Consider the following 9,203-nt stretch of genomic DNA (forward strand, 5'->3'; position numbering starts at 1 on the left):
GAAACGGAAGAGAGGCTGAGACAGGGAGGGAGGGGCCCTGGGAAGAAATGTGGAAGTGTTCATAGAGAAGAGCCCACACCGAGCCGCCACGGGTCTGGTGTGCTTGCGTTCCTGTGCTGACCGGCCCCTGGGAAGTCCGAGCGCGTGCAGAGCCCAGCGTCGCAGATGCAAGGCGTGGGGTGGGCTCGGCCGGCTAAATGTGCAGGAAGGGCAGGGCTGAGAAGCGGCTGTGTGTCCGTGACTGTGGACCGGGATTCTTTTGCCCCAGGAGCTGATAATTGTGCACCTCACTTGCTTCTTACATTGCACAAATGACATTTGCGTATCTTAACCCACCTCTTCACGAGGCAGCACTACTCCACCGGCAGATGCCCTGGGACACATTTCTAACACTAAATTGAAAAGAGAGTCTGAAGGTGCAGTTGGATGTAGACATGGAATCTGATTTAGTTTTTTGTTTAATGTACTTTTTGATGCTGGGGATTGAACCCAGAAAGATTCTCAGAGGCATTCTATGTCTGAGCCATACCTCCAGCCCTTTTTATTCATTTGTTTAGAAACAGGGTCTCACTAAGTTGCTGAGGGTTTTCCTAAAATTGCTGAGGCTGGCCTCAAAACTGAGGTCCTCCTGCCTCAGTCTCCCAAGTCCTTGGGTGGCAGGCATGCACCACCACACCGGGCTGCTTTAGCTCTTCGAGTATCCTAAGATGAATATTTATTCATCAGGTTTTTTTTTTTTTTTTAGAAAAAAACACAGGCTTTATTCCATTTCCAAGGGCCGGTCTTCGAAGGGCGGGGAGCGCGCTCTGACAGTGGGGAGGCCCCTACTTGCCAGCGATGAGCGGGTCGCGCAGGACCACGATAACCGAGTCCCCACGCAGAAACATCTTGGAGATGTAGCGGTCCTTGTTGACGGCTTGGACTTCTTGCCCTTGCCGCTCTCGGGGACCTCGGTCCACGTCTCCTCCACATTCTCCAGCACCCTGCTGCAGTGCCTGTCTAAGGCCTTTACGCGGCCCAGGAGTTCCTTGTCGTTTCGGCAGTTGCCGAGCGCTTGAGTGCTGTTCTTGACAGACCGCGTGAGCACGGAGCGGACCCGTGGGAAACTCCTCCTCTTCCCGCTTCTGCAGTTCCTCGGGGCCATCTCACTCTCGGCTTTGCTGAGGAGGCTCATGGTGGTGGCCGAGTCCTCGAGTCACTCCGGTCTCCTCCGCGTTGCTTCGGCCTCTCTCACCAAAGTTTCGAATGAGATGTAGCAGTCTACTACGACAAGCCCCAGCTCTATAGTAATTTACTTTTTGCTTTTTTATAGTAATTTATGTTTTTCTTTTTGAAACAGAGTCTTGCCAGGTTTCTGAGAATCTCACTGAGTTTCTGAAGCTGGCCTCCAACCTGCAATCCTCCTGTTTCAAAGCCTCCCAAGTGCTGGGATGGCAGACATGTAGCCACCACACTGGGCTCATTCTCTGTCTGAGAAGCCCAGCGGCCTCTTCTGAGCTTATAGACAAGGTGCAGGTGGCTCTCTGACCTCTTTTGGTGCTTAGGAAAAAGGAGTGTTCTGTTCTTCCGCCCAGCTAGGAAAAATAGCCTGAGATGAAGCATCTAGATTGCCAGCTGTTGCTAACGCCTCACAGAACCACGCGGGCTGTGGAAACACCACGGGAAGGACTCTCCATCCTCTTGGGGTACATCTTGAGCGTCCACGGGCAGTCAGCTTGGCACACATTTCTGGGATCCTATTCTGGGGACATGGTCTGATAGACAGCTCACTCTGCTCCCGGGGAGGCGCATCCTTCTCCCAGCATCTGCACTGGGTCTGAGCCCGGATCCATATTTACGAGACATATGTAGACACTTCTCCCTGCCTTGGCAAATGCATAAATAGAATCCTAGTGTCTACGTGTAGGTACTATATAAATACGGAGTTGTGCATGCCCTCCCCGGGTGTCACGCATCATTTAGCCATGTATTTTTAGTGTCACCCACACATTTACATACGCTGCCACGTTTCAAACCGCACCTCGATATAGTGCCTTTACCAACACCAACTCGGCAGCCGGCGACAGGGCTCTTTCAACATTTCTTTTATTTTTCTTTTCTTTTTTTTCTTTTTCCCACCCCAAATGAAGATCGGAAAGTAAGAAAATAAATCTAGAATTAGAAGGCAGATTTAAAACGGGTAACACTGTACCGAGAGGATCCGAGGATACGAGGGAATTAGCGCCGAGGTCTGATCCGGTCTCCGGCTCTGGAGTCAGATGCGCACCGTCCAGCGTCCGAACGCACCTCTTACGCCCAGGTTCCCTTGAATGTTTCGCTTCAGCCATTTTCTAGAGAGGACAGAGATCTGTAGACCATCATTGTGATTCTGTGAAAAATGGGTATAAAGTAGGGTTGCTAGGAAGGAAGAGTCTCTCCATCGGATTAAAGAAGTCAGAGAGTTTTTACCCGGGGATCTGAACATCTGGATTGACTCTTGGAGAATCGGTAGAAGCTTAGAGTTTTCTTTTGTACAAACCGTAGAAAAGTCCGAAATCGGTTGACCTAAGAGACCAAGTTCAAGACCAAACACTGGAACTGAAATCAATCTAACATAAAATCCAGAGTGCTTTCATTTCTCAACAGGGATCGATCTTAATTTTTCATTTGTTTGGAACTGGAGATTGAACCAAGGGCATTCAACCTCGAGCTACACTGCCAGTCTTATTTCATGGTTTGAAACAGGGCCTCCCTAAGTGGCCTAAGGTCTTGTTAAGTTGCGGAGGCTGGCCTTGAACCTGCGATCCTCCTGTTTCAGCCCTTCGAGTACTAGGATTATAGGCATACGCCTTCACACCTGGCTCAAAAGAGATCAATCTTAAATAAGAGAAAACTGGAAACAGCAGAGATTTATTTGCCTTTCTTTCTTTTATCCAGCCCTAATGCATCTTTCTTTGACGTTACATTTCTATCTACCCTGAGCATGGCAGATTGGTTTAAGAGGTTCTTGGTTGAACTCTAGGCATGTTTTTTCTAGCCTGTGTCTTTGAGAAGCCGGACATATCATTAAATTAACTATTTCGTGGGGTGAGCGTGACAGATAAAGGCAGAGAGCGCACTGCCTTGGAATGCCGAGGATGGGATACGGACCGCGGCATGGTCCAGCCTGGGGTCCTAGCAGTGGTCGCAGCTGTGTAAGTGTGAGCGTGCTCTCGAGCGTATGCGCACGTGTATTGTTTCTCTAAATACGGGCACTGTTTTTTGCACTTTGGTTCTCTCTCAGGAACCCTAACTCTAACCCCACGTGATCCCTGAAATTTGGGACGCCAAGGGAGTACCTTCGGTCTCTCACCTGCAGTGGCTGACAGGTGAGATTCTGCGTGGTTCTTAGCCCTGAGTGTGGGAGATCACCGCGAAGCCTGCTAGAGGCGGATCCTCTAGGCGGCCGCCCATCACTACTGATCAGGCTGTTGCCAGCTGTGTGCGAGAGCCTAGACGCCGCTGTGGTTGACTGACCCAAATGCAGTGGGCTCTAAGATGTGTGTGCCGAGGAACAGACCGGGGTTGAGACAGAGGGGATGGGGAGAATCAAAGAATAGACGCAAAGGCAGAGAGAGAGAGAGACAGAGGGAGAGGGAGAGGGGGAATTGCAGAAAGCCACCAAAAGCGCTCTGCTGGCTGCATGGTACAACCGCAGGCAGGCATCTACTGCTGCCTGAGACCCATCACTCTTTAAAAACCCAGGAAGGCCTGTTGGTATGTTCTTCCAATTGGGAGCATTTTGTCCCGCTGTATGTGTCCCCTGGCTGTCTCTCTCTCTGCTGTTATTTAATCTGTCTTGGAAGAGATACTTATGGGGTTTGATACAAAAGATTCAGCATAGCTTTGAGCAAACGAGCTGGTACAAGGTGGTCGTTCATTATACATATTTATGTAGCAACGACTGCAGAATATTTATATGTGCGTTGAGTATATTCCTGCTGGTAATGTCTGCATGGTTTTCTCTATTATGTGTCTGTTTACAGTGTTTACATCCTAGAAGTATGGGGATTAAAATAGTGAGCATATGTCAGATACCTACTAGAACAGGCGGCATCCCATTAGGATGAGCCATCTATGTAACATCGTTGGGTGCCTTTTTTCTTTTTTCTCTCTCTCTTTTTTTTTTTTAGGTACTGGGGATGGAACACAGGGGCATTCTACCTCCAAGCTCCACCCCAGCCCTATTTTTTATTCTTCATTTTGAAACAGGGTCTCACTGAGTTACAGAGGACCTCTCTGAGTAGCTGAAGCTGTCCTTGAACCATGATCCTCTTGTCTCAGCCTCCCAAGTCCTGGGATTACAAGTGTGCACCACCATGCCCAGCTTTGCCGTGCTCTTTTTTTTCTAAATGTGGAATGTCTTCCTCTGGGTGCCCAGAAGGAGCCTGGTCAGGTCCATGGGCATTGTAAGGCCTCTATCACTGCATTGTAATGCTAAGAGTACCTGAGGTTTCTGCCTTTTCTTTCCATACATCAAAAAAAAAAAAAAAATCAGAAGAAGATGTTTGCAGGAAGATGGGACAAAGGGCATGTTGATAGGGCTTGGTCGGGAGTAAGTTTTCATCTTCATTGGAAGGCTTTCTAGAGAATTCCCCCAAATATCTCTGGTGCTCACCAAGCGCTCTCTGAGGAGCCAGTGAGTTAGGTGAAGCACTTGTTATTGTGGGGTGAAGACGTAAAAGCCCGTACCCTGACTGCTCGTACTCTCTGGGAACAACATCGAAGGCTTGCTTTGGAAGACTGGAATGGGAAGCTGACTTTAGAGTTTCTCTTTTCCATGGGAAGGAGCCTTCTCTGCGTGGACAGCGGTGTGATTTGCCTGCGTTCATCAGACACCTTGTTGGAGGAAGGGCTTTTCTTCCTGGTCCTTCTGCAGCAGAGCGGGACTTTGGCGCACGGCAACAGGTGGCACTTGGACCTCACTCTTGGCTTTAAGGTTCCAGCGCCGCCGTTTCTCTTCAGGAGGTGAAACAGGAGCTTGTGCGTTTCTGCCAAAGTGCCTTCCGCGTCCTCCTGGCTGCCAAAACCGTGAAAGCCGTAGAAAATGACAGATGCTACATACGGATCGTGTCCACGTGTCAACCCACAAGTGTCCGTGTCCTGCGGGCCACGCTTCAGGATAGTCCTTTCAGTGTGTAACTTCATGCTGGTCAAGTAATTGTATGCCTTTGGTTCAGTACTCAAATTCCTTCCAAGTCATTAAGATCTCCACAAATACTCTAATATTAAAGTGCAGAATATTTTTCTTTTATTTTCTTTTTTAAGTACTTTGGATTGAACCCAGGAGGCATTTTTACCTCTAAAGACCCCCACACTATTTATTTATTTATTTATTTATTTATTTATTGCACTGGGGATTGAAGCCAGAGGCATTCTATCTCTGAGCTCTACCTCTAGCCTGATTTTTATTTCTTCTTTGGATATAGGGTCTTCAAAGTTGCGGAGGGCTTGCTGAGTTTCAAGGTTGGCTTTGAACTTGTAATCTTTCTGTCTCAGAGCCTCCCAAGTACTGGCATTACAAGCATGCATCACCAGTCCCAGCTCTATTTTTATTTGTGTGTGTGTGTGTGTGTGTGTGTGTGTGTGCGCGTGCGCGCGCGCGCGCGCACCACCAAGCCTGGCTCTAAAATTTAGTTTTTAAATATGGTAAAAACAATTCTGTCTGAATATTTTTAAGGGGGTTTCAATTCTGTAACATAATAAGCTGGATCTTCTATAGTAATTTATTTTATTTTATGGTACCAGGGATTGAATCCAGGGGCATTCTACTTCCATGTTACACCCTCAGCCGTTTTTATATTTTAATTTTTGTAAGTAGGAACTCACTAAATTGCTGAAGCTGGTCTCAATCCTGAGATCTTTCTTTCTTTCTCTTTCTTTCTTTCTTTCTTTCTTCCTTTCTTTCTTTCTTGCAGCACTAGGGATAGAAACCAGGGGCATTCTACCTCCAAATGACATCCCCCTCAGCCCTATTTTTTTTTATATTCTTTATTTTGAAACAAGGTCTCACTGAGTTGCAAAGGCCTCACTAAGTAGCTGAGGCTGGCCTTGAACTGTGATCCTCCTGTCTCAGCCTCCCAAAGCTGGGATTACAAGCCTGCGCCACCACTCCAGCTCTGAGATCTTTCGGATTCAGGCTCCTAGGTACTGGGGTTAGAGTCATAGACTACTACGCCAGCTGTAGTAATTTCTTTTAAAGCAAGAGCCTGTGAGGTTGAAGGTTTTGTATCATGAAGGCTACATTACAGTCAAGCATAGATTGAAATGCTGGGATTCTTGGCTGTAATGTTTCATGTTGTTTCTTATTCTTCATTTGAGGTTGGATCATTCTTTTTTTTTTTTTTTGGTGGTACTGGGGTTCCTGGAAATCCTTCTACCTCCAGGCTACACTCCCAGACACCTATGTTTTATACTTTTATTTGGAAACAGGGTCTCTTAAGCCAGCGCGGCTGGTTTCAAACCTGCACCATCCTCCTGTCTCCGCCTCCCAAGCTCGGGGATTACAAGCGTGAGCCACCACGCCAGGCCGAAGTTGGATCATTCTTAAAAGTTTCCATAACAGGTACTCAAAACACTTGGTATACACAGCTCTTGTTCTATCTTAATGGATTTTAGAATCCTTTCTTTTGCAAGCCTTGAAAAGGATTGATGATTACAAAATTGGAGAGAGCCGGACATGGTGATGCATGTTTGTAAAATCTCAGCATTCGGGAGGCTGAGACAGGAGGATCACGGTTGGTGGACAGCCGCAGCTACTTAGTGAGGCCCTTTGCAGCTCAGTGAAACCCTGTTTCAAAATAAAGAATAAAAAATAGGTCTGGGGGTGTAGCTCGGAGGTAGAATGCCCCTGTGTTCCATCCCCAGTACTGCAATAAATAAATAAATAAATAAATAAATAAATAAATAAATAAATAAATTGGAAAGAAAAGAGTATTCTAGCTGGGCATGGTGGGGCACACCTGTAATCCCAGCATGTGGGAGGTTGAGTAGAAAGGATCATAGGTTCGAAGACAGCCTCAGAAATTTAGTGAGACCCTGTTTCAAAAAATAAATAAGAGGGCTGTGGATGGGGCAATGAAGCGCAGAGACAGAATGCCCTTGGGTTCAATTCCCAGAACAAAAAAATAAATTTCTTTTCCTAGTCAGTAACTTGTCACTTTCTAGTATGAAAGATAAAAGTTGTTTTTCCTGTTGGTTTGGTTTTACCTCGGAGTGAAGGAAAATGTTTCTTCCTGCTTTTCGTATTGACTGCTGCCTTCCTCTCCTCTCCTCTCCTCTCCTCTCCTCCCCCCACCCCTCTCTCTCTCTCTCGCCTGGCTCTGTGACTCTGTAGGTAACTTCCCTTCACAAAGCCCTTCCCTAGAAGCGTGGGCCTGGGGGATTCCAATGCTCCAGTCTTCATTATGTTCTCAAATAGTTTTCCACTGGCATTTTTTCCATTGACTTTTTCACTTCCCTGAAAATCAGCAACTTTACACAATAATTAATTATGTTTAAACAGACATATGATCCCGTCAGTGCCTAATGGAGCTAAATATACCTTTGTTGACCAGGTGCACGGTTAAAAGTATAGGTATATTCTTATAATCATTTTTCCTTTAAAAAAAAAAGGGAAAAAATCTTTATGGTCCTCTTATGCCAAACAGGTAAAAGCAAGAAGTCATATTGGGAAATAGCTTTCATTTTCAAAAATGCTATAATTAATCATTTGAGGACTAAAGCCTTGGCCCTGGCCCCCTCGGGCACTTTGAAGTTCCTCCGCCCACCTTCTGTATGAATCGGGGTGTTAAGTCCGGGTGTCAGTGCCAATCCTAACTTAGAAATTACATTCTTCCCACTCACAAATTCCTCCTGGAGTTTCAACGGGAGGAATTATTCCTCATTTTCCCTCCTGAAAACTCTTGTGTAATATCGCTGGCAGAGACGCGCTGATCGCTTCCAACGTGGACCTTGCTGGGTTCTCGTGAAAAGTTGAAGCGGGATCTATATATAGGACGTAAAAAGCCCACGGCTAACCACAGATTAAAAGCACTCGAGACGTGTAAGGTATTATTACGACTAGCGCGTTATTATTTTAACTTTGCCGCGTGCTATAAAATGTACCCGGCAGCCGAAGAGAAGGCATGCTTTGTGCTGGGGACCTGCCCCTCCAACAAACTGTTTCTGTCTCAACAGAACCTGCCAATTTTTATTAAGCAAAGTAATCCGAGGCATTTTGATTTTTTTTTTTAACTCTACCTGTCTTTGGCAGGGAGTGAAATGACCAACAAAACGCTGGTTAAAAACGGCACCTCGTGAGTTCCACAAAAATAAAAGAGCTAGCAAAGCAATACCAAAAAAAAAAAAGAAAGAAAAAGAAAAAAAATAATCTACTCTAGTCACACTGAGTCTTAAACACGATTCCGTGGCTACCTGCTGATTTAATCAATCCTCTTTAGTTAAGAAATAGAAATTGGACTGTAATATGCATGAGGAGAAATTTTAATAAAACGCATCGGGATTTCTCTGTGTTAATGGGAAATGAGGGTGATCGCACGGTGGCTAGTCCACCTTCCTCCCCCTTTGGAACAAAGAGGGCCAAGGATGGGAAATCGCCAGCAACCTGTGGAGGTTCTGAGCATTTATTGGAACGCGGAACCCTTCGGCGCGTCTCCTCTTAGAATCAGTGAGAAGAGTGTGGGTTGGTGGGAGACCCGAGGCCAGCACTGTCACCCTGATTTCTGTCTCCAAGAGGACCCACGGATCCGTGGAAATGCCAGTCTGTGCCCACTTAGGTGGCATCTTTGCGAGTAAAGGCAGAAGAAAGGCTTTGAGGCACAAAGGATTATAAATCTGCGATGTGCAGGGGCCAGGAACTATCAACTCCACACTGGTGGTTCGGGCCTATGATCTCTATGCTTGGGGGGCTAAGATAGGAGGCTCGAAGGCTCGAGGCCAGTCTTAACCACTTAGAAGGCCCTCTACAACTTACTGAGACCCTGTTTCTAAATAAAAAATAGAATAGGCTGGGGCTGTAGCTCAGAGGTAGAATGCCCTTGCAGTCAATCCCCAGTACCAAAAAGAATAAGTAAATAAAGTAAAAAGTGGTATTAGAGACCATCTAGCCCCATGAGGCTCGGTAGCCCTTCTGAACTGTAGTTAGCATCAGTGAGAAAGTGACATTTTATTTGGTTTCATAGTAA

The 9,203-nt window shown here is 46.4% G+C and overlaps 1 pseudogene across 1 annotated transcript; it reads right to left on the reverse strand.

Moving 5' to 3' along the window:
• Positions 1-824: 824 nt before the first annotated feature.
• Positions 825-1,174, reverse strand: LOC308278420 (small nuclear ribonucleoprotein Sm D2-like; annotated as a pseudogene). The gene has a single exon. The product of its transcript is annotated as a small nuclear ribonucleoprotein Sm D2-like (transcript).
• Between the last annotated feature and the right edge of the window lie 8,029 nt (positions 1,175-9,203).

This window comes from Muscardinus avellanarius (assembly GCF_963383645.1).
Source record: "Muscardinus avellanarius genome assembly, chromosome: 22".
NCBI lineage: Eukaryota > Metazoa > Chordata > Mammalia > Rodentia > Gliridae > Muscardinus > Muscardinus avellanarius.